This window comes from Manis pentadactyla, chromosome 3 (genome assembly GCF_030020395.1).
Source record: "Manis pentadactyla isolate mManPen7 chromosome 3, mManPen7.hap1, whole genome shotgun sequence".
NCBI classification, from domain to species: domain Eukaryota; kingdom Metazoa; phylum Chordata; class Mammalia; order Pholidota; family Manidae; genus Manis; species Manis pentadactyla.
This window is the reverse complement of record NC_080021.1, coordinates 15954936-15981450: the sequence shown is the minus strand read 5'-3', so window position 1 is coordinate 15981450 and position 26515 is coordinate 15954936. Positions and strand designations below refer to the sequence as shown.

General features: G+C 38.4%; 1 protein-coding gene and 1 pseudogene across 1 annotated transcript in view; one reads left to right on the top strand and one right to left on the bottom strand.

Annotated features, from left to right (window-relative positions):
- LOC118935858 (serine/threonine-protein kinase TAO1-like) overlaps positions 1-26515 on the top strand; it is a 136540-nt gene that overhangs the window by 45762 nt on the left and 64263 nt on the right. Inside the window, exon 3 of the mRNA XM_057497744.1 lies at positions 5249-5355. The gene's annotated coding sequence lies outside the window, so the exon portion shown is untranslated. The remainder of the gene's footprint in view (positions 1-5248; positions 5356-26515) is intronic.
- Positions 23902-26397, bottom strand: LOC130682807 (transcription initiation factor TFIID subunit 10-like; annotated as a pseudogene).

Below are 26515 nucleotides of genomic sequence, written 5' to 3'. Positions count from 1 at the left end.
GGGGAAGCCAAGATAAAGAATCTGCTCCCCCATTTTTAACCTTTAGCCTAGAAAATGGCATTATATTGAGCAAATAATGTGTGAATAGACCCTAGACAATCTTGGAACCCACCCTGGATAAACTCTCATGAGTCCATGCTGTGTTATGTAAGGATTACTATATTGCTACAGGCTTACTACCTACATCTCTTAGCCATGAACAAACAACATGGAATTTTTCTTGCATGAGGCTACATCTGTAAAAATAGCCATTTGTCTCCTCCCTTCCTTTCCTTTCTCAGACCTCTTTGCCCTCATTTTTCTCCAGACTTCTTTCTTTTACCCAAGTCTTTTATATTCAAGACAACTAGCATTGATTGTCACTGTTTTGCTTTTCTACTTGTTTCTTTCTCAGCCATCATCTTCCTTTCATCAGTCTCATGAATTTTGTTTTAAGTAGAATCTTCAAATGAAATCCCCAATTTCTGCTTAATGTTTAACTAATCATGTAACTTTAGTGCCTATTCAAAAAGAATAGTAATAGTTATAATATGCTGTTAGTGCATTTTGACACTGAGTAACAAATGACGTGTCTAATGAATAGTGTGGCTGCTTAGATTGCATAATTATAGGTTTATCTAACTTGAGGAAAATTATATGCAGGCCAACTACATCCATTCAGATACTTTCTATGTTATATAAATATCAGAGCTGTTTAGTCTAAAAAGCAGCCTTTCCTTTAGTGAATAAAATTATTTAATTATCTAGGGTTTGCAACTCTTTTGTTTGAAAAAAACAAAATGAAACAGAAACTGTCTTTAAAGAATGGGTTTAGTTCTATGGCTCTTCCTGGTCTAAGTAACACTTTAAAAGTTCTCCAGGTATTATTAGCAGTCAGTCCACAGTGTTTGACATAGTGCTGACCAGGATCACTGGGACAATGCACACAGATTTGTAGGGGGATAGCCTTCATACTGGCATACTTACAGAAACAGTTATAATTTCATAATGTAAATCAGATCATCTGTGCCCTCTGGAGTTCATTTACTGGGGCAGGGATGGGGGGCATATTTCAGCTAGTTATTGTATCAACTTCTTGGAACAGTTCCCTCCTCTCTCCCTCCCTCCCTCCCTCTCCCCTTCCTTCCTTCCTTCCTTCCTTCCTTCCTTCCTTCCTTCCTTCCTTCTTTCCTACCTTCCTTCCTTCCTTCCTTCTCTCTCCCGTCTCCCTCCCTTCTGTGATTTATAATGTTTGTCACCCATACCTTCTCTTCTGTTTCCACCCATTATTATAAGTCAGCCTTTTCCAACTCCAGTTCATTCCATATACTACGGCTAACTGAGTTCATCATCTTAATTCATGACTTGATTTAAAAATGACTTTCGTTTGGAAGCTTTTGGTCACTCTCACTGAGAATTAAACCCTGTCTCAACCTCTTAACTAGGCATTTAAGATCCCCATAAACTGACTCCAACCTAGTTTTCTAACATTATACAAGGGACGGTTTCTGAATTTGTGAGTGCAGTTTTCACAGAGACACCAGACTCTTCCCAGGACCCTTCCCTGTGCCTTTATTGCCTTGTAAGTGAATGTTCAAGTCTATCACAGGTTCATCTGAGTAACACAGCAAGGGTTGGTTATAATGAATAGATGACCGTCAAATGGCACGTAAAGAAGTGTGCATATGCCTAGACTCCCGAGCTGCTTGGCCAAGGAAGAGGCAGTCAGAGCCGTGGGTAACAGGAATGGTTCGGTCAGGGGGCTCTACTTAGAAGTATCTCTGCACGTAGGCCCGAGGGCTCCTCCCTTCCCCTTGGCCATGTCTCTGCCGCTGCCCGAGTGCGGCTGCTGCTTCCGTCTGCTGCTGCCAGTGCTCTTGGCCTGGTGCGGGTCTGACGTCTTAGCAGCCAGAGATGATTTAGTTATTCTTGTAGCTTCCAGTGGGTTATTTGGTTGCTTTTGTAACCCACCCAGTCAGCCTTGCTGATGTGAAATGTTACCTTCACATTAAAATTTGGTAATCTTTGAAAAGGGGGATAATCACTTTCTTCTGTTACCATCTTCCTATACTTAAGGAATTGGAAAAGCTTTTCCAGTTTTGATAGCATTTGAGTGGCATTGGCTGGTGCCCTACTTGGAACAATCACCAGGGAACTGAGAGCATCTCAGGGCCTTGACTTTCTCCCATCTGGAGAGTTTGTTCCCAAGTTATTCTTGGGTGAGTTGGAGGTGCCTGTCCTTCTCATCTTTGAGCACCTTTTAGCACAGGTGGGCAAGTGTGCAAACTGCAGATAGAAAGCCTGAGTTGGAGACCAGGTCTGCCATTCACTACTTCCGTGGCCTTGAGCAAGTTGCTTCAGCAGCTTACCTCATCGCAGTTTTCTCATATGTAAAGTAGAGATGAAACTCACTATCTCCTAATGTTGCTGTGGGGTTTAATGTAAATATGTGTGCAAGGAATAATCTTGGCACATAATGAAGTGCTTACTAATTCTTAGCAACAGCTATTATTGTATATTTTTTTCATCATTGTCCTTAACTTTCTAAGCTTTATCATCTGCACTGATCTTCTCTAATGCCAGGCTTGCAGAAAGGCGTGGTGCGGAAATACATTACTCTCTGGGATTGTCACTCTGTGAATATTGACATCTTGTGTAAATCTACCAAGCATTGGGGCCATCGTTTTTCCTGTGGAAAAACCACAATGAAAATATAATAGGCAAATGAGTTAATTATCACATGTCATTTTTACATTTTAATTCAATTGAATATCTGACGCAGAACAATTTACAGTTTGGCAAAGGACTAATTTTCAAATGTGTTAAATAATGGCCATATAAGAATATTGAAGGAAGAATTGTTACAGTTCTTTGTTGAATCCCAAGAAGGCTAGGGCCACTTTCTTACTTTCAAATGGATTAAAATCTGTTTGGAGAAATGAGGTAAATGCATATAAGAAGACAAGATTGTTTGTGGCTAAAAGTGCCAAGTATCAGGTGTAGTAGTTAAGGTAAATTAAGTGAAGGAAGAGATCCTTCTAGGCTGGTATAGTTTCAAAGCAGGAAAGGCCTGAGTTCAGTCCTTGAAGGATGTGTAGGATAGAGTTTGCTGTCAATTTTTAGGAAGGGCTTTCCTGCAGGAGAGGGAGAATTTTGCAGCTGAGATTGTATACTGAGGAGTGAAGGAGCAGGGACCTTCTGGCTGGTCTGTGTGCATGTCTTTCCCCCGCCCCTCACTACTCCCCCTCTCACAGACCTTTTTAGTCAGCAGCCAACTCCCTATATGTTGATCCCTTTTTTCCTCCTGAATTCTTCAGGGATTTATTTGGTCTATTTGCCCTTTTTGCATGCAACACTGTACCCTTCTTTCCTCACTGCAATCCTTTAGTAGGACGAGGCACAGATTCCCTGTGCCTTCCCTTGCCTGGTGTTTCTGAAACATGAACACAAATCACAGCTTTGAAAGAGGTTAGAACTGCAGTAGGGGAATAAGTGTTAACAAGAAGCACAAGAAGTATCACAGAAGGAACCTTGAAGTAGCCATGGAGGGCTGCTACTTGATGTGGCCTTTCTCATGGCCTCTCTTCCAGAACTGTTAGGGAGCCTCTTCCAGTTCCTGTCTTGGGTCTCTGTTCTCTAGCCCTTTTCTGCAGCAGGCCAAGACACGGACCTCAGCTACAAGTTACCTGCCTGGGCATCACTTCCAGGTGTGGTGTGATTGTCAATTTTCAGGACTAGCTGCCTGATCTCTTCTAGTGTTTTCCTTTTGTTGCCTAAGGCTGCATTATTCATCACTTAGGTTCTTCAGCCTGTCCCCACATCCTTGGGTCCTAGAGCCTCAGCTGAGGCTGCGTGTGAACCACAGATGGCCTCCAGAGAGTCTTCCCTTAGGCTTCATTCCATCAAACACTGACCCAGCCATCGCTTGTTTTCTCCTTGACAGGAAAGGTCTCCTTGGCCTTGTGTTATCTGGTTCAAGTCTTGCTAGCATCCATGGGACCTTGATAATGAGAACCATCATCCTATTTATTTTGCAGACTTTCATAGCATTCTTCATGCCAAAGTCACATTTTTCTGTACTTTCAAAAATAAACTCATTTGGAAGCTTGGAAAAACAGTTGAAAAGCACTTAAGAACATTACCTTGCTTTTTCAATTTGCTAGTCACTTTTTATAGTCTCCTGTTCCCTGTAAGTATTTTAATTTTTAAACTTAGTAAGCATAGTTGTTTCACACCCGGACTAATAGATAATTCCAATATCTGAAATATTTGTGGATCTGTTTCTGTTGATTCTTACCTTGATGGCTTGTTTTCTTGTGGGTTTTTTTTTAGGGTTCATAAGGTTTTATGTGTGTGTGTTTTATTTTTTTCTTCTATGATCTGTGCATTAGCCTTCACAATTATTTGTAAGGATTATGTGAGGCCTAGGATGAAAGTCTCTTCTCCAGAGGGGAGTACCTGTGGGTAGTGGCCATGTAAGGCCACCTCACATCAAGATCAGAGCTCACGTTCCCTGGACCACTCATGTGAGGGGAATCCGGGCCGCAATTTTTCAGAAGCAGGTTTGCTTTCTCTACCTCTTCCCTCTGTTCCGCCGAGTGGCCAAGGCCAGCCTCCCTGCAGCCAGGAGGAGCAGGTGGGATGAATTCTGGCTCTTTACCTAGAGGAGTGGAGACCCAGCTGACTGGGGGAGGGGGTGCGGCTTTAGCTCTCTGTGCTGTTTCTCTTTTTTGGTTTTCCCTAGATTTTGCCCTGATTGTTTCTGACTATCTCGTGCTCTTTTATTTTTAGGATTTCCTTCTTTCTTTCCTTTTTTTCTATTTATCCAGTCATTTCAGTTGCTTTCAACATGAGGATTGGTCCACATACCCTAACCTACTAGAGGTGAAAATCTGCCTTATCTGATCTCTAATAATCCTGTGAGGTTTGTGTACAGATGTATGACAGGCTGCTTTCCCGGATAAGGAAACTGTGGCTGAAGGATGTGTAGGAACTGGGTCAAGATCACACAAGTAAGGCACAACCTGGAACTCCTGAGTCTGAGGCTTCTTTTCTTTCCACCCACAACAGTGCCTTTGAGCCTTCTTCTACTGGGCATATTCTTAGAATTTTGCATGAAGCAGCCATATGTTAAGGAGGTCTTTACAAAATATGTAATACCTTTACAAAATTGTTTAGACCGTTGACTGACTATATATTATATTGGTGCAACTTTTTCCAGATATGGCATTTTAAATGGACAACAATAATTGCTTTCTTTTTCTTTCAGCTGAAGTGAGTAGCGAATACAGTATGGACAAGGCAATGGTTGAATTTGCTATGATGGATCGGGAACTAAACCATTATGTAAAAGCTGTTCAATCTATGATAAGTCATGTAAGTTTATACCATTTTCCTGGATATATTTGGTTACAATTCACTGACCTAGAAATGGAAACATAAAAACAAAATTCTTCTCTCACCTTTCATAGTCCTTTATCCTTACTGTAGCAGCTATTGATTTCTTCTAAATTAGGAAGTTTATAGAATAGGAATCTTAAATATTTTCCTAGTTAGGCCACCTAGGTTTAATTAGGATATTACATCTGTTTTAGATTGTCTTATACTTTTTTGTCTTGAAATTTTTAGTCTAAGCCTCCTTTGAATATGAATAGATTTTTATAAAATGCTAAAAGTTGCATAGCACTTGTTTTTATTGTTATTTTTGCTTAAGCATACAACTTAGACCAGGTTTAGTTACTCATTCTCCAGCTTTAACTAATATATAGCTATTGCAAAATTTGTAAGATCAGATTATATGGAAGAGTTTTAGAGCAAGTTTAAAAATAAAGAAGGTTGGCATTTCGTTTTTTCCAGAAGCTAAACTTATCTTTGTTGACTCCAGCTGTCACAGGAACAACACATAAGGCAGTTAAGGTGGGAACTTAGCAACATCCTTTTCAGTAGTACTGTGTTGAGTAAGAAATGAGCAATATGATTGCAGTAATGTTTCTGAGAAGTCCTTTGTCCTCTGAGCAGTGGAAACTTGAACTGATTTCATATACCTGTGTAATAGGGTGTCTTGTACTTCTGGTTTCTTTATTTGCCTTTTCTAATATCTGTGGGAAAATTCCAAAAATCAAATATTTTTCAATGTAGAATACAACTATTCAGTTGAAGATAAATTTTAAAATATGGTGCAATACTTAAGCCATACTTAAATGAGCATTACCTAATTACGTGTTCATAATTATATAAAGTTTTCCTGTGTTTTAAAAAAAAGTTCTAATGTTTTGTTCTGGTTTAAGAATTTTTGCTTTTTTTAATGGTTTGTATTAATTAAGTGTAGTATTTGTGACTAACTAAAGAATGTCCCCTTATATCCAACTAATAAACTCAGCTTATGAAATTCTGATGTTTCTAGCGATTGAGGTTATTGGTCCTGGTACTGTGAATATTTCTTTCATAGGAAAATAGGAAAATGATGTCATGTTGGGGCATTTGAAACTGGATTACAAAGTGCTTAGACCAGAGGTTTTCAACTCCAGCAGGACTCTAGAACCAGCCAGTCGCTACTTTAAAGAGATTCTGATTTCATTGGTCTGGAGCAGGGTTGGGCACCAGTATTTTTTTAAAAACTCATTCTAATATGCATCCAGGGTTGAAGACCACTGACTTTTTAGAATAGTGTGTTTGCTACCAAAGATCAGAGTTAGACCTACTGTATAGATAAATCCTGCTTTGACCCTTATATTCTACAGAGGGTATTTGATAGGCCTTTCTGTATCTTTACTTAGGTGTTGTGCAAATGTAACAGCCCAGTGTACATTATAGATAAGAAAACAGATTAAAGAACTTAAGATGGATTTTTTTCCTATAAAACTCTAGGATTCACAGATGCTCAAGGTATTTTTACATAAAGAATCCAACTTTTCTCCCTTTAAAAAACTGAGTCACTCAGTTTTATAAAAAGACAAGCCCTCTCTCACCCACATTCTATAGTTCACAGCATTCTTTCATCTTGAGCCCTCTTGCCATTACCCCCACCCTGCTAAACAGGAAAGGTGACACTCTGAGTTTTATCCCACTTTTCAGTCCTCACCTTACCCTAGACTGTAGAGCAACTTGGATTTAGTGATTCTAATGCTTGTCAGGAAACTCCCTTGTCTTTCATAAGGGGAGAAAACATGCTTTTTGTCCTTTACTGATGCAAAGTTTTGCTCTCTGTATAGGCTTGATACAAGACCAAGTAATAGCAACTCATAATTTTATAATGTTTCTAAAACCTGAAACTATACAGGGTCGTAGTGGGTTATGATCATTATTTAGAAGGAAATATCTTACACTCTCTTTATGTATTCTACATGCTTGAAGTTATGGATATTGCTATCTTATTGCTTGTTTTGATGAGGGATAAAAAGTGAACAACAGCTTGATAGGGGCCAGAATGGTAGAGTTCTTTAGAAATAGCAGTGGTCTAGTGATCAGAAAGTCTTCTAGCCCTAGTTCTTCCATTTTGTAACTTATGACCCTGGGTCAAGAAACTTAACCTTTTGGAACCTCATGTTCTCCATTTATAAAACTCTTGGCCTGCCTGTTCCACAAGATTATTGTGTGAATTGGATTAGATACTATGTATCAAACACGTTGACGTTCATAAAATTTGATGGAGATACAAGGTACTGTGTTATTGCAAACCGATATTTCCAAACATATTCCTTAGATAGAAAGAACAAGATATTTTTTAAAGACAAGTATTTTGCTCGCTTGTGTCAAAGCTTTGAAAAAGAACTTCTTTTGGGCTTTTTCCTGTTGGAATCCAAAAATGATGTAGGATTAGATATAAGCTAGTTAAGTAAGTTATGGTATGCAGTGTTCATGACCTCTAAGATGAAATTGTTTTAAAATCGGATTATTAAGAAAGAATACAGATAATAGGAAGCTGTAAGTGTCCCATTTAAGTTTTGTTCTGTCAGAGACTTTTAGAACTACAGCACTTCCATTACTATAACATTTGCCAGATTTCTGATCCACTGTGTGGTCTTACTATTTATGAATTTTCATATAGTCATAGAAAACTAAAAAAAAAAAAAATTAATCACCAAAGAGCATTAAAGTTTTCTTATTTAAATATAAGTCTTTCTCCTATTCTTTTCCACACCTCTGGAAGGGTGTTAGGTGTTCACTTTGGAACCTTCCATGTGCAGCTCAATGTACCAACAATCCTTCGGAAGCCCCTTTGGCGTGCAGCAGCTTCAGATCGCCTTTCTCTGTCCTTGGAGAAAAGAGAGCTACTTTGTTCTAAGATGCCTGAAGACTTGATTTGGAACCAGTATTTATTTCTGTGCTCTGAAATTTTTTTAAAAAGGGCTTTGTTCCAGCTAGTTTGCAGAGGGAGTATTATGCAGTGGGCACTAAAAAAAATTTCCAGACAAGTCTATAAGTCATTTAGAAAATCTCTCAGGATAGATAGGTTATATACCTGTCACCGTGCTTTAAAACATTCCTGTGAAACCACAGAGAGTTCTGTATGAGCTCTTTGAAGACGTTCAGTCATGAGACCACATATGTGATGAAAGCGTTTTGAAAGCTGTAAAATGGCTCACGGATGCACCACGGCACAGTTACTTCTTTTATCTCTGTTACTGCCAGGGAGAAACTTGGTTTCAAGTTGAGAGAAGAGTGATGTTCTGAACATTCAACTTTTGATCACCTCATGTTCTTTCCCTTAATTTCTAAGCTTTTATTGTTTGAGTGTATTGAAGGAGTGCCATTGGCTGGATTTTTTGCTCTCAAATATTTATTGAATAAATATTTACTAAACATACGTGCCAGGTACTTCCAGGGGCAAGAAACAGAAGGTCTGTTACCAAAGCCCACGGGACTCCCACCTTCAGGATGTCTGAAGTCTAGACAGGAAGACAAATGTTTAACAAAGAAAAAAACAGATATTATAATGACTATTGTGTGTACCACAGAGGGAAAATAGGGTGTTCAAGGAGAGTTACTAACTTGGGGTTCGGGAGACTTTTTTCTGAAGAAGTGATACTTAGTGTACAGTGAAAGTCAGATGAGCCTGAACATGGTGATCATGACATATAATTTCTCTGTGTGACTTTTGCATGAAGTGGAAGCATCCTTTTTCTGATTGTCTTGATGTCAAAGTTTCAGAGTGCCTTCATCAAGCCCAATCAAACCTTGAGAAAGCAGGCCAGAGAGAGCCTACTTCTATATATGGAAAGTTTAAAGTATATAGAGTAGTTGAATGATTTACCTAGGGTTGGTCACTGATTCCTTCATTCAAATACGAGTACCTACTGTGTGCCAGCACCTGTGCTTAGTGATCCAAGTCATGGTGACAGCAGATTTAAGAATAAGTGCATTACTGGTATTGTGCTTCTCAAGCCATTTCACTAGTAAAATAGGGGTAATCCCTCTTAAGGAATAAACAGTACAGTGTACTGAGTAAACAGTGGTAATACTGTATATTTCTGACTCAGTATTTATGTGATTGTTTTAAACTGAAGTCCCATCTTGTGGTTTCAGATTCCAGGGGGTGGGTACCAGTTTAGTTCAAGGAATCCTCAAATCCATTTTCAGGTATGTGTTTTTCAAATAAGAGATGATAAAGAGTTCCAGTCGCTATCGGGGAGTGGTCCAACTTTTTTACAATCTCAATTCTCATAGTGCAAAGGGATGGGTGCCACAAAGCTAAATGACAAATGGCTTGACAGGTCAGATTAGTTACATATTATTAGCAGTCAGTGGTAAAATATACATCCTCTGTGATTTTTGGTGAGCAGTCTAGTCCTGGAGTTCAGCAAAAGTAACTGAAGCTTGAGATTCACATTATACTTTGGTGTTTATTTTGTCATGATACCTAAGTGTGTAATTTTACTTAACAAACTTTAAATTTTAAAAGAATTGGCAGATTTTACCTATATGTTGTTCTTTTAGGATGTGCCGCATCCACAGGTTAATTCATTGGAAAATGCAGACCACTGGTATTTTCTTTACTTTCTTTTACTGCTGTCTTTTGTGCTGTGTGCAATTTTAAATCAGATTGGTGCCACATATATATATTTTTTAAGATGGTGTTTTATAACAGTTCCTACTGAAAGCCTGGGAGGGAGAATATTTCTTCTTAACCTAATAGGAACAATTAGATGCTAGGTTGGATTACTTGTGTTGTTCCTTATGAATCTTCTCATGGGTGTGCCTTGTGTACTGTGGTTTTTTTACTTGATAAGCTAACCTGCACATTTTGTCTGACTTTTAAGATATTGAGAGTTAGAAAGGTGGAAATGTACCTCACCTCATGTAAGCTGTTGAAACCAATACAATCTCAGATATAATAAAAGAACGAGGTGGGTCAAAGGTGTAGCTTACCTCAGTCTTGTCATTATGCAACTAGTTTAGAATGTTTTTGACATTATCATTTCCCTATGCTTCCTCACCCTTCACCCTTCACCCTTCAGCTGGTAAGCATTGCCTTTTGTAAGTCTTATTTCAAGTTACCTTAACATCCACTACTTTGACATGAAATCTTACGGGGTATCTTGCAAGTTGGGAGTTACATTTTAGTTAAACAAGATTTAGGGAGCACATCTCACTTAGCTAATTTATATAGTATCTAAAACAAGTTCTAGACCAGAGGATATAATTTATTAGATACGATCATCTACTGACTAAATGTCAGACTACCCCCCACACTGTGAATCACTGGCACAAGAGGAAGGAGGAGAAATGAGTTTGGGAGTTATAAAATTTAAGGACAAAAGATTTCTGAGTATGAGAGAAACTACTATTGTCAGGGAAGTAGCAAGATGGTAAGAAATAACAGTGGAATTAGTGACAATCTCTTGGAGCCAGATGGGAAAGTACTAGAGAATACCCTTTCTTCTACTCCCCACCCCCATGCTCAGTATTCCAGAGTGGTGTGGGGTCACCACCTTTCTTGTCAAAAGTTTACAAATGCTCCATATGTGAGCCTTGATATCTGTAGGAATATTGCCCAGGTATAGAAATTAACCGGAAAAAAAATTTATTGACTTTAGGTATTCACTCTTCAGGTGAATTCAGGACCACTTGGCCCCCCAATGTGTCTGTTTCTGTGATTACTGGTAATTAATTTCCATTCATTAAGTGCTTTAGAACTTCCCAAATTAAGGTTGTGTTTGGTAGCATTTTTTCTAACACACACAGAGAGTTAGGTCTGGATATAGTATTTCACTAATTGAGTTGCTTCAGTAGGAAAGAATCTAGATTTAAATCTCTTAGGTTACCAAGTAATATAGCTACTAATAGGTGAACATTCACATTCTGGTCCACGCTATATTGAGACCAATTTTCATGGGTAGTTTATAAAAATCCATCCTGGTGTTTTGTAAGTATTAAGTGTTGGGCCGTATTCAGAATTATAAAATGTTTACACTCTACTGAGCTTTAAGGTGCCTCTAGTGCAGCATTTTCAAAAGTTTCTCTGTAATACTAATTAATCAGGATGTGAATAAGTATAATAAGAAGAAAGGATTTTGTGGTCAGATAAATTTGAGGAATGCTTGATTAAAAGAATTTGCTTAAAGATTCTAAAACCTTTAATATGCTTTTATGCATTGTGATTGTTCAAAGGAGTTATATTTAGTAATTTTTTAAACTAATTTAACTAGCAAACCTCTTTGGGGGAAGGCCTAATGCTTTACAGAACCTACTTTGAAAATGACTTTTGTATGGTCTCCACCCCCTTACCTTACAGAGGAGGCCGAGAGATGGGCCCAGCAGTTTGGGGTAGAGTCTTTGTGGCATTCCGGGAACTGGGGAGTACATCAACCTCCCTATCCAAAATGGCCTAAGAGATGTTTCCACAAGGAAGATCAGCAGAGGGCCAGGCCTCTGAAAAGACCGCAGTTTTCCAACACTGAAAAAGAGGAAGGAAGTGTTGTAAAAACATGCACTGATTGCTTGGTGCTCAGTCTCTGAAGTAAACAAGACCCCCATGTGGAATGTTGATTCAAGAGAGCGAAGAGAAGGAGAAGGGAATGTTTTTGAGGAAAGAGAAGAGGAGGGTACAGAATAGGCAGAAAGGACCCAATATGGGCAGTAAAAGCACCCAGACCGTTGACAGATTTTATTCACCACAACACTACATTAAGGTACTAATAGGAGTATTGAACACCTTGGCCTCAGTGGCATCAGGAAATCATGGTAGTCAATTATTTAAATTATTTAAATGATATGAAATTTCTTTAATGTAGCCAACTCAAGCTTATATCTGATATTGGGCATAGTTCACATATAGCATCAAACCCTTATTTTAGAGAGTTACTTTAGCCTCTTTCCATATAAAACTTTTCTCCATAATAGATCAGTAATACAGAGCTTGAGACATAGGCCTTTCCCCATCATCTAGCAGTGGTGCCACTGAGCCATGAAAGGGCATGGACAAGGCCATGTGCTGAGGGCAGTGAACGGGCATGGGCAAAGAGAGGTGAGGAGGTAGATTGGATAGGGGAACGGATCACCAAATGTTAACGTTCACTCTAAAATGAGTGCATTTTCAGTGTGTGGAGTTGAAAGTGATTGCTTGTTTCATAATTAAATCGTCCAGGTCGTGCCAATACTGTAATGAAGATATCAAGCCTCTTGACATGTGTGCATCCAATGACCACAAGATAATATTAACAGTGAGACAGTTTGACAGAGACAATACAAACATGCTTAAGAAATTCAGAGTAAGGGAAAAGAGCCTTTACTTAAGTTCTGGCTTTTCTGCACTCTAATTCTGAGCCTCAGTTTCTCTTAAAGTGGGGGTGGTAGTATAGGTCATAGAGTTCTGGTAACAATGAAAAGTGGTAGCCTGAAAGCACCCACACAGTTCTGTCATACCAACTTATAAGGTTGCCCAGGGAGTTCTGAAAAGAAGAAGTCATTTCTTTGATTAAATTTAAATAATATCTGAAAGGAAATTTGAGTTGAAGTTTGGAGAGTAGAGCAGGCAGCAGGAAACCTTTGGGAAAGACAAGAGATTACGTTCCTTGACAGGTTGAAGGAAGAGCCTCATTCCTTTGAAGGAGTGTTCTGTTAAGAGGAGGTATTGGGGGGAACTTAGCACTCATGTTCTACAAGCAGAAAGGATTGTGGGAGATGGGCCAGTGCAGAGGCAAGTGAGCAGCATGGCATCTGACCAGCTGGCTTAAAGTCCCCTGAACAGTGAGTCTCCTTGTGTCAGTAGTGACAAGAAAGAGATAGTACTCCTTACCATGTGCTAGTTCATGGCTATGAGGAGTGTAATACTATAGGTAAGAACCAGACAACTAAGGCAAAACTTTGGTAATTCAGGAATAACTTGTGATGTTTTCTTAGGTAAAGTAAACAAATATTACTTAAAGATGTAAGCAAAAACGTTCAATAAATAGCATAATTATAGTATCCAGGTGCACACAGAGAAATCTTTCTTGAGCTACATTTCCATCTGTAAGTAATTTTTATTAGTAGCATCTATATGAAAAATAGGAGAAAAATGTGTTGGATTTATTCCTCTTGTGTACCTTATGCAAATTGCCAGCTATATTTTAAATGAGCACTGTGTATAAATTGTTGACAAGTGAAAGAATAGAAGGAGTCTAAGTGGAGAGACTCTAAACGGACTTAGTTTTTCAGGCCCTGTGTGTCTGTGGTTGTACCAGTAAGGAAAAGCTCTGTCATTCTGAGGTACAGCCAGGCCTGGGGAACTGTCACTGAGAGAAATGGAGAGGATCTCTTTTTATTCTGTTTCTTTCTTGAAGCTTCTAGCATCTGGCAATAGTGACACTTAATCTTTCATTCTTTGGTGTCATGGTGAACCTGATATTTTAGCCATCGGAGCTTTTTGGATTTCATTTCTTTCTGGGCTTCTTTTTTTAAGACAATTTATGTCGTATAATATAGCATTCTTTAAAAGAGTGAAAAATCCTTGTTAGTTTTTCATAGGCTAGAGTAGTATAATCAGTTATGAGCAATTTCTAATTATTTCTTCAATCCCTTATTTTACCTTAAAATAATCATTTTATTATCTTCTAATAGAAAGTGATACTTAGAAAGACCAAGTCGGTATTACTTAAAATTGGAAACAATAACCAGAAATAGCTTAATATGATTGTATCACAGGATTGATCTCCAGACATCCTGACTTGCTTGTTTTTTACCTTCCCCTTGACTGACACTGGGGGCCTCACACTCTTCAGTACTTGCCTTCCGATTGCCCAGCTATTTGTGGTTCTTGGAATGTTTTTGGTACCAAGGAGCAAACCCTCTCTACCCATCAGGTTACTCTCTGTCATCCTGACGTTATTTTAGCACCCTACAAGAAAGAGAAGCCAAAAATGCCGTGTGAAATACTGAATAGGAACTCTAAATGCACTAAGTCCTGGTGTACTGAGAACATTCTTCTTGCAAAATCAGAAATAAACTTTGACGCAAAGGTGTAGTTACACTGTGTTTTAAAAAGCCTCGGCAGAAACATTGTATGCTCAGTTTTTTCATAGAAGAAATTCCTAATATATTACTTAAAGCGTCTAGAAATAAGAGGGATGAAATTTGAATGTCCTAGCAGATTTTCTGTAATAGTAGTGGGATTGTCCTTCCAGAATATGGAATTAGAGTGCTTTGCTTTTGTAACATAAAAGCCTGTATGATTTGTCTGATTTTTCTCAAACTATTCAAATTCAGTTAGACAATATCCATCATATTATTGATAAATTTTCACAAATGCCTAGGGTACCTAACTGGTTTTCTTGGTTTCACTGGATATGGCTGGTAATTGCAGGTCTGCTTTTGTTATGTAGCTGTATTCCTATTCTGTTAATGTGTGTACGCAATTTAATTAGTAGTTTGTTAAAACCTATACATGCTTATGTTACTCTACAAGAAGTTATGTCAAAGAAATAATCAATCTTCCCATGTTTTCTTCTGTCGGCTACTTCTATAGCTTTTCTTATTCCTTCCTAATTACAACCCTTTAGTAGAATTCGTGCCTCATCTCGAAAATTACCGAGTATCATAATTCTTCCAAGTGGTAAAGATACCTCAAGACAAATGCTGGGCATAGAAGCCACAGGGCATAAATCTGCAAAGAAGTAAAAAGCTAACGTTTTCAAACAATATTGCTTCTCTCTCACTTACCAACTTTACATTTCCCTGTATGGCCCCGGAAGATGACTGGTTAGCCAGAGACGGGTAAGATTCCTCAAGGGAGGAACAACCTAAGACAGGCACAGTCGCAGGGGGACCATCAGGTGAGAAATTGGGGATCAACAGAGGTGAGGCTTAGAACCTCACCCCCCCTGTTTTGAGAGAAATCTCTGCATCCGTGGATGTTTTGTTGCCCTTGTCTAGCTTGGATTCATACTTAGTCTATAGGCACAGACCCGATCATCTACATCTGCCCTCTTGCAGCACTAAATTATGTTTTCTACCTTTATCTTGCATCTACCTACCACTTCAGCATTTTATTTTAAAAAATAAATAAATAAGGGAGAAATGTGGGATTCACATATAAATCAAGTATAAAAATCAAATGAATAATATCTGACTTGATTGTTTATTGTTCATGATGCATGATCAAAACCGAAAGTTTCTGTGATATGACTGCCCTTGCACTGTTCACCATGTAAGAACTTATTCACTATGTAAGAACTTGTTCACCATGTAAGAACTTGTTCATTATGCTTCAGAAGATTGGAGACTGTTGAGAATTAGGCTTGGGGTTGATTAATGACTGTGCATTGAGTCCCCTGTATAGAATTTTATTGTTGTTAACAACCATTTGATCAATAAATATGAGAGAAAAAAAAAAAGCTTGTATGATCCCATTACAATAGTAAGGTGTTTGGTGTTAATGTTTAATTTAATAATGTAGTTTTCTTCTGCACTATCTGCTCAACAGCTGTGCGACCTTAAACAAGTTTGCAAAATGAACTTAATGATATCTGCTCCTATCTCTCTCAGTAATTTCTTGATTAAGACATGAGATAACATACGTGAAAGTACTTGAGAGGTAAAAGTGCTGTATAAAGTCATGGTCTTGAGTGTTCTCTTCTGTCAACTTTCAACTTCTTTGTCTTACACATAAATGTCTACCGCATTTCATTTAAATGACTGAATTCTTCCAAACCTCCTAAACTTGAATCAGTGCTAAGAGGTGACTTGTGTCTTCTTCCTCACATTTATTTTCCCATCTCACAGCTTAAACTGGAAAGAAAAGTGTTTAAGGTTTACACTCACTTTTTCTTTTATCCTTAGTCATTTTGGTAAATGTTTATTGCTGTCTCCCCCCACCCACCTCCGTTTGCATAAATTTCCTGTAACAGTTCAACAAGTGACTAATGTAGATTGGGCTAGCTTTGACCCTGAGTTGTTTTATTATGAAACACTTAAAGTGGAACATTTATATGTAAAAATGAGGAAATAATTGAAAACAGTTTATACTTTCTGATCTGATGGTTTTTATGACTAACTCATCAGGCAACAATGAAGGAAATTGCTGAAAATTCACAAAGTTAGACAAAAGTCAGTGTGAAAAAATAGAATCTAAATAAATCACAACCACTTTTACTTTTATTCCCTCCCTGCCTTCCTACCAAACTCTAGTTTCTTAGTAATTGGTGTTTGATTGAAAAGAGCATTGGGAAATAAAGATCTGCCTTCTAATCCTTTTTCTGCCAGGCAAGTCACATTACCTCTGTGCTTTACCTTTCTCATTTCCAAAATGGGAGTAATAATACTTTTTGTCCTACATACCTCTCTGGACAGTTGTAGGTTAAATGAGGTTATAAATAGGAATGAGTTGCAACGAAAAAAATTAAAGTGAAGGGTAGTTTTATATATATATATATATATATATATATATACACACACACATATATATATAAGTATATCAGGCATATATGTATATTACATCCTGACAGTCCTTATCTGACATCTCATGTCTGAGTGGCACAAGACTGAAGAGTGAAGAAGCCTTCCTTGATTTTGCCAGAGAGGATGGAAAGGGGTTTCTTGTTAGCTTTGGGAGCTGAGAGTTGGAAGATACATTGTCAGTGTTTGGATATCTGAACTGAATGGAACACAGTTCCTATAGAAAAAATGTTTGGCAGGTAGTTTACCAGACTAGCTAATTTTAAAAAAATAATTGAATCATAAACAGTTCATTGTGATCCAGTTTCTGTAAAACTGTAACAAAGCTCATTTGTAGTATGGGTATCAGTTTGGTGTTTGAAATGTTCTGGAGGATTTAACCTTGGTCTGGATGACAGTGAATTCATTTCTTTTCTGGCTTCCCTACTTACTTGATAATTTTCCTGGGGCTGTTGGTGGTTTACTAAAAGCAGATCCAAAAATTTCATCAGTTCCTGCTTTGGTCCCCTGGTCCTTTGACTAAAAGTCTTGAACCAGTTTTCTTTGCCCCCAGGTAAAGGCTGAGAAGCCCTCTTGAATAATCACCTTCCAAGTTAGGTAAAATGGGTATGATGGACTCTGAGCCTCAGGGAGGCTAAGGGACATACTCAGGTCACATGGTTAGTTTCAAGAGGAGGACGTGAACCTCAGTTTTCTTACATGTAATTCAAGGCTCTTTTCATGACACCTCCATGCCTCAAGGCAGTAGTAGTATATTGAATTTATTTTGAGTTGTAGTTTTCAGTTGGGAGTAAGAATGTTTTCATCAAGCCTCAGTTATAAGTAGGCTTATGCTTTTACACATCTTATTATAAATCTCCCAAATTCTGGGACATTTAGTCTACATGAAAAGTGACTGTTCATACTGATTTGACATGCATAAGGGTGTCAAAATAAAATAAAGTAAAAATGATTGTGATTTGCTTAGATTCTATAACATTTAACATGTTAGTGTTAAAGAGCTACTTGAGGAAAAGAATGTTAGCATATGGAACTGTTATATTAGAGAGAAGGGAAACTTTAGAGGAGCCAGTATTATTGACCTTCTAAAACTTCCTGTGTGGTATATTTTTAAAGTAGGGATGGTATGAATATGAAGGAATTTTAAGGATTTGAAATAAAAATGATAATGAAATAAATCTTTTTTCTAGTTTTAACAAGATGCTTTATGTTTATTAAAATATTCAGTCCTTTCCATAATAATTAAGCCTAGCAGATATTTTTCTAGTGATTGCTAGGCACCAGGCAATATTCTAGGTTACATTTAGTTAACACAGGTTGAGTAACTTTTTTCTTCTTGCCAAGTTTGCCTACAGATTTGTTCATGATCAGTTTTTAGAAGCAGTGTGAGAGAAGTCTGCCCATGGAAAAAGGCAGTGATATGGTCACTATGTGGCATTTTGTGGAACATGTGAAGAATGTCTCACAGAGGTAGTGGAAGGAAGATTGCAGTTGGAATCAGAATGAGTCTCATCTTTGTTCCCCACCCTGTCTAATTTTGTGACATTGGGCCTGACTATTGTGAGGATTAGGTGAGATAATGTAGGTACACTACCTCATGCAATCACTGGACGTGAGGCTTTGCATAGTAAGCATTTAGAAAATATTGCTTCTTTGAATCTCCGTGCACAAGGTTGTTGTGAAATAAAATTGGAAAGCAATATGAAAGCTGGTTTATAATATTTAAAATATCACCCCAGTATAAGATGGTATTTTTTCATTGGCTTCTGCCTTCTTTAGCACTTCTGAGTAAAATGTAGGGGGGAATAAAGGAAAATAGGTCATGACTAGATGATCTGGATTTTACAGGGTGGCTACCAAGTGTGGAAATGTAGATGAACACACAATAAATGGCTTAATGCTGTAATGTTACACTGCATTGTGAAATAGTATTACTTATGTTTTCAGATGTTTGGCTTGAAGTTAATCTCTCTGAAAGTTAATCAAATTACGTAAATTATTCTAAAGCAAGTTCTATAAACTATGAAGCACCTAACTGGTTCTTGTTTTGTTTATTCTGTTAATTTTCCTGTGAAACAACAGCTTTTTGATTCGGCTAGTGATGGGTAGAATTCATTTTCATTTAGTCAGGAAACCTTTCTCATAGGTGAATTGGAAGGTGAAAGGCACTTGATAGCTTTAGCAGTGGGAAGTAATTTCAAATACGAGGAAGCCATGTTAATTATAGAGCAGCATCAGAGAGTGATAGGCAGCTAGCCTGGAGGAAAGAACAGGTGAAGGCCAAGGAGCACTAACAACCTGTTCGAGTGTTAGTCATCCCGTAGTCTGCATTGTGTGGGGTGAGGCGTGATACCTGGGGGAACAGTCCCGCTTTATCTTCACGGGTTGCCACCATTCTTTGCTGTACATTTGTGGTGTGGTATGAAGATGAGGGATTATTTGAAAGCACACTTACTATTTATTAGGATCCTCATGGTGCACTTAAAAACATTAGAAGTTAGCCTATGGATATAGACAATTATGTAGTACTCCCAAAATAGATATTTTGCCTTTTTTTTTTAAGTTCCTAGTCATCTTAAGTAGGTTTTCTTATGGATACTTGTGAATCCAGGGATAGCGTGCTCCCGGCCCAGATGAATAAAGTTGTGAAACCCGTGAAGCCGAAAGTACTCTAGGAAAGTGTAAAGTGGGAGAATCCTGTTTATTGGTCACAAGAGGCCCAGCTCCTTTTGTGCCTCCCAGGCAGCCGCTCTCACTCCCTCTGCCTCTCCCCCACACCCTGTCCCAGGGTACCTGCGAGTTTGGAGCCCCAGCAACTGATAGGCACCAGACCAAATAGCAGCAGAGGGGAGGGCAAAACAGCTTCTCTCCACCCCTTATCTTGGAGGCTGCAGGAAGAAACACCTGTTAATATGGAAATGGACTAAGGCCAGGCAAGGGATTCTGGAAATATTGCAATTTTACCCCACAATACTTAGGAACAGAAGGAAGGAAACAGCTAGCGTTTCCCTTTCTTCCCAATTACAACAGAAGTGGCGAGTTTATTCTTTTGGTTATTTAGGTCCTCTACTTCATGGTGGGTGAGAATCCAGGACCCAGGGAATACATGGAATTAGAAGAGGAGGTCTTAGAGCCTCTCCTTGGCCACCTGTATCTGGGCCACTTACCAGTTGCTGAAGGCTGGTCTTAATGGTCCAGAATGCTCAGAAAGAAAAGGCTTCCAGAAGCTTAGCTCTGCCCATTCTCCTCTCCAGGCTTTGCTTTTTTCAGGATAGGTACTGCCAAGTATGTGTATCCGTCCTCCCTCTGTCTCCCTTCCACACATGCTCTCACACAAAGACTAGAGCAAGAAATATTTCTTTGATTGTTTAGATTCTAATGGAAGATGCTTCTTTACCACCAGATAAACTTCTGTATCACCAGCCACTGCTGAGTTGTATAGAAAAGAGAAGCTTATCTAAATATGCATAAGAAAACTAAGATCCTCAATAGTTAGGACTTTCCTAGGAACCTAGAATTTGATGGATATAACACAGAATAAGCGGATAGGGAAGGGAATATTATGTAGGCTTTGTGCATTGAATTGCAAAGTCAATGTTAAAGCAAAGAAACTATGAAAGAAATATGCTAGAGAGATGGGAATAGTTTAGATATGGAAAACAAAATGACTGGAACTCTTTTATATGAAACACAATGTTTCTTATGTTAGAAATCCAAGTGTTGGAAACAGTTTTCTCAGTTCTGCCTGCCCCACATCTTTGAGGAGGTGAGAGCAAGAAAGGGTAGAACCTAATCCTTGACAGGAATCCACATACATCTGAGAAATTTCTCCGTGACTATTAGTGTGCCAGTGTCGAAACCAACCTGAAAATCAGTTTGGTTGTTCAAAGGTCTCTTTAATTATGCAGTTAGAATATATAATTTGATAAACATTACCTGGCTTATCGTTTCAGAAACTGTTGGAAGAATTTTTGAAATCACTGATCGATAGACTTAATTTCTATATAACATTTATTTGTGGACCACGTATGAATTTAAGAACATAGCATCTATATTACCAACTCATGATTGTGGTAAATGGCTGCAAAAAAAATTCTTTGTGTGAATACTAGATATGATTGAAAAGGCCTTTTGATAGGCTCTTGGGAACTTATGCATTATTAGCTGCATTTAAAAGGAAGAAGAAAGGAAACATTGGAGGGGTGGAAGACAAGGAGAAAGACTATCATTCTTTTATGCTGGTTCTCTTTCCAGACTGCATATTGTGCCTCATGGCCATTGGTTCCATGTAGTTTCATGCTTTCAACCCCTGTGCTTTTGTTACCATGACTTGGCTGTCTGACATTCATAAGTTATGTGGCAATAAAAATAGAGCAGTTTTTAGTGCTTAGTACTGTACTAGGTACTATATACACATTAACATGTGTCCTCAGAACTGGGTACAGTAGATAGTATAACATGCTTGTGTAGACAAGTAAGCTAAGGCTGACAGAGTTATGCGAATTGCCCGAGGTTATACACTTGTCAAAAATCCAGAGGATGTTATTCAGTCCTTTCTTACTTGACTTCTCTGCTATTGATAACTCCCTCTTTTCTGGATTGCTGTGTTCCTTTAACTCTCTTGATGACAGATGTCTGCTTCTCCTTTGAGTTTCTGGCACTTCCTAGTCTCCTTGGGGGACTGGACTTCATCTCTCTACCCATTAAATCTTGATATTCCCACTGTTCTTTGACTCTTTTCTCGCAATGCGCTCTCTTTTTCTTAGAGATGACGTCTCTGGTTATAACGAATTACTGTCTTTATGCCAGAGTCCCGAATCCTTTTTTCTAGTCCAGAGTGCTCATCGGAGATCACACACATGAATTCAGTCATCTATTCGACATGTCCACATAAGTTATGCTGCTTAAATTCAGTGTGTTCTAGAGAGAGGTTTTCCCCTTGATTTCCTTCTGGGATTAGTCTCTTAGTAAATGGCAGTATCATCCACCAGTTTCACACCTCCAAAACCTGGTTATCATCTTACTCCTCCTGGCCCCTCATTCCTTGCATCCCATCTCCAGATTTTACTGGTTGTTGTATTCCTTCACCTCCTCATACCCATTTTCACACTCTAAAGTCCCCTGTGGCAAGTTAGTTGTACAAAGTTTTGCTCTCTTCTAACATGTTTTCTGCCTGGTGCCTCCTTGAGGTCCAAGCCTGAGCCACTACAGTTTGTCATCTGGGTGGGGGACGCAGCTCTCTATTTCTCTTGAGTGAGTTTTGGTATTTTATAAGTACCACTACCAAGTAATTTCCCTATTTCAGCTATTTTGTCAAATTTACAAGTTAAGAGCTGTTTATTGTATTTCCTTATCCTTCTAATGTCTTTAGGAATATAGTGATATGCCCTCTTTTGGGTAATTTGCTCTTGTTTTCTTTGGTTAGCTTGGCAGAGTTCTTTCAGGTTTATTGATTTTTTTTTTTCCCTGCAAAGAACTAGCTTTCGATTTTACTGATTTTGTTGTCTAGTTTCATTGATTTGCATTCTGTTCTTTAGTATTTCCTTCTATATTTAGCTTCCGTTTTATTGGCTTTTCTCTTTCTAGAGTTTTAAGATGGGACCTTAGATTATTCATTGGAGTTTTCTTTCTACTATGATTTAGTGCCTTAATTTCTGTGTAAGAATCCTGTAAATTTTATGCTCTATTTCTATTTTCACACAATTCATATTTTCCCTTTGCCCTTGAAATGTCTTTATTGACCCATGGGTTACCTTGAGGTGTATTTAATTTCCACACTTGAGGTCCTGTTTTTTTATAACTGTTTTGTTACTGATTGTAAGTTTACTACCCTCTTATCAGAAAACATTTTGTGTGATTTGAAATTTTTTCACTTGTTAACATTAGCTTTATGACCCGGTATATGATCTCACAGTGTATGTCATAATGCACCCTTGAGAAGAATGTACATTCTGTGGCCAGGCTGCATACTGGAATGTCACTAGGACCTGCTGGTTGGTAGTGTTGGTCTGTGGTGGTGGTGTTCTAGTTACAGACTTTTCTCTTTTCAGTTGTATCAATTTTTGCTTCGTGTAATTTGAAGCTCTTTTGTCAGGTGAGTATACATTTAGAATTTCATGAATGAAATCATAACAGTATGTAATGTACCTCTTTACTCCTTGTAATTTTCCTAGCTCTGAAGCTCTGAATATTTTATCTGGCATTAATATAGCCTTTAGCTTTCTCTTCTTTAATATTTTACATTTCCCTTAATGGAGGTCAGATTCTCTTACCTTTCCACCATCTAACTCTCTCTGTCTCTCTCTCTCTCTCTATTATTTTTGAATTCGTTCCACAAATCTTTCGCTTAGATAAAGGATTCTCTTCTCGGTTGGCAGTTCTTTACTTTCCTCACTTTAAAGACACTATTGAACATTCTGTGGCCTCCACTGTATTTTATGAGAATTCTGTGATCATTCAAATTTTAGTTTATCTTTGCTTTTTAGCATTATGACATGTTTAGGCTTATCAGGCCTAGCTGTTTGTTACTGATTTTGAGTTTACGCCTTATTGGGCCTAAACTCTTTGAATTTGCTCTGTTTGGGGCTTGCTGAACATCTTGATTCTCTAAATTTAAGTTTTTGTCAAAGCTGAGATCTTTTCTGCTCTTAGTAAGAATTGTTTTATCTAAAAAATAAGATTTTCTTTTCTTTTATAGAACACCTATAATGTGAAATTTAGACAATTTGATACTGTCCCACAAGTTTCGAAGGATGTATTCATTTTTTCCAGTGTTTTTTCCTGTCTTTTCTTCAGTGTAGATAATTTCTGCTGCTCTGTTATCTTCAAGTTTACAGACCCTTCTGTCATTTCTGTTCAGTGGTTGAGCCCATGCAACGTCTTTTGTAATTTTTGGTAATTATATTTTTCAGTTCTAAATTTCTCGACGTGGATCTTTTTTTATACTTTTATTTTTCTGCTAGACTTTTAGACGATTTTTAAGAGTATTAAGCATTACCACATTTAATATGGTTATAATAGCTGCTTTAAAGTCTTTATGTGACAATTACAACATGAGGCATCTCCAAATAGGCATCTGTCCTTTCTTTTCCTTTAGAATTTGTCACATTCTCCAGTGGTGTGTGTATGTGTGTGTTGTTTGTTTTAGCATGTGCAGTAAATTTGGGATTTTATTCTGGCCATTTTGAACATGATCATGTCATTTCTGAGTCATGTTTGTATAGGTGCATTCAGACCATTTACATTTAGGGTGATTATGGATTGGTAGGTACTTATTGCTATTGCAGACTTTAGATTCGTGGTGACCAAATGTTCAAGGGTAACATCCTTACTATCTAAGAGTCTAATTTAACTCACTTAGTATGCTATTACACACACAAGCTAAATGTTCTTTTTTTCCCTCTCCTTTTCTTCCTCCTCCATTCTTTATATATTGGGTATCGCATTCTGTACTCTTTCTCTGTACATTTTTTTATTACCTCTGGTGACAGCTATTTAACCTTAGGAACACTTCCATCTATAGGAGTCCCTCCAGAATACACTGTAGAGACGGTTTGTGGTAGGTAAATTGTCTCAGCTTTTGCTTATCTGGAAATTGTTTAATCCCTCCTTCAAATTTAAATGATAACCTTGCCAGCTAGAGTATTCTTGGTTCGAGGCCCTTCTGCTTCATTGCATTAAATACGTCATGCCACTCCCTTCTGGCCTATAAGGTTCCTGCTGGGAAGGCTGATGATAGCCTGATGGGCTTTCCTTTGTGTGTGATCTGTTTACTCTCTCTGGCTGCTTTTAATAGTCTGTCCTTATCCTTGATCTTTGCCATTTAAATTAGTACATGTTTTGGTGTTGTCTTCCTTGGGTCCCTTGCGTTCGGAGATCTGTGCACCTCCACAGCCTGAGAGACCATCTCCTTCCCCAGATTGGGGAGGTTTTCAGCCATTACCTCCTCAAAGACACTTTACCTTTTTCACTCTCTTCTTCTTCTGGTACCCCTCTAATACAAATATTGTTCCGTTTACATTGGTCACACAGTTCTCTCAATATCCTTTCATTCCTAGAGATCCTTCTTTCCTGTTGCTCTTTCAGGATTAGTTGTGTTAATTATATTTTCATACTATATGTGGTTTTGGGAGGAGGCCTCTGTCTCACCTCTCACGCTGCCATCTGCAAACCAATCCTGTCAGTAGTGTGGCTTCTTTACACTGATGTCGTATTCACTGAGGGCCGGGGTCAGCTCCTTCATGGTTAAGTGTACTCCATTTTGTGGTGTGGCAGAGCATCGTGGGCAATATCTGAGATGAATTTATGGGCAGCTAGGGAGATGAGCTGAATTCCATGTGTGTTCAAGGCCTCAAAGCCAGCATGGTTCATTTAGTATCCAGTCATTACATCCAGGAATAGGGATGTGGAAGCCTCCAGCGACAATCAGGAAGTCCACGAAAGGTGTGCTGAACACCATCGGCCTCACTGCTCCGTGGGCAGTGTTGAGCATCGGGTAAACGCCGTTAGACACGGCCCCCTCTGAGGCTGCCGCACCGCCCAGTGACAGCTTCCCCGCTCAGCTCAGCCAGCTCTCCAGCCTGCGCCGCCGTGCATCCCATGCCCCCTGCTGCGCCTCCAGCCCCAACACCCGTACTGTCACTGCCTTGTTCTTTTTGGCAGCAGTGCGCTGAGGGCCATGCTGCAGGGGCTGAGGCAGTAGAGGCCGGTGCCTCCTCGAGGTCTGAGCCTGAGCCACCACAGTTTGTCATCTGGATGGGAGAGGCAGCTCTCTAGTCCTTCTTGAGTGAGTTTTGGCATTGTATAAGTACCACTACCAAGTAATTTGCCTATTTCAGCCATTTTGTCAAATTTTCGAGTTTAGAGCTGTTTATTGTATTTCCTTATCCTTTCAGTGTCTTTAGGAATATAGTGATATGCCCTCTTTTGGGTAATTTGCTCTTGTTTTCTTTGGTTAGCTTGGCAGAGTTCTTTCAGGTTTATTGATTTTTTTTTTTCCCTGCAAAGAACTAGCTTTCGATTTTACTGATTTTGTTGTCTAGTTTCATTGATTTGCATTCTGTTCTTTAGTATTTCCTTCTATATTTAGCTTCCGTTTTATTGGCTTTTCTCTTTCTAGAGTTTTAAGATGGGAGCTTAGATTATTCATTGGAGTTTTCTTTCTACTATGATTTAGAGCCTTAATTTCTGTGTAAGAATCCTGTAAATTTTATGTTCTATTTCTATTTTCACACAATTCATATTTTCCCTTTGCCCTTGAAATGTCTTTATTGACCCATGGGTTACCTTGAGGTGTATTTAATTTCCACACTTGAGGTCCTGTTTTTTTTTAACTGTTTTGTTACTGATTGTAAGTTTACTACCCTCTTATCAGAAAACATTTTGTGTGATTTGAAATTTTTTCACTTGTTAACATTAGCTTTATGACCCGGTATATGATCTCACAGTGTATGTCATAATGCACCCTTGAGAAGAATGTACATTCTGTGGCCAGGCTGCATACTGGACTGTCACTAGGACCTGCTGGTTGGTAGTGTTGGTCTGTGGTGGTGGTGTTCTAGTTACAGACTTTTCTCTTTTCAGTTGTATCAATTTTTGCTTCGTGTAATTTGAAGCTCTTTTGTCAGGTGAGTATACATTTAGAATTTCATGAATGAAATCATAA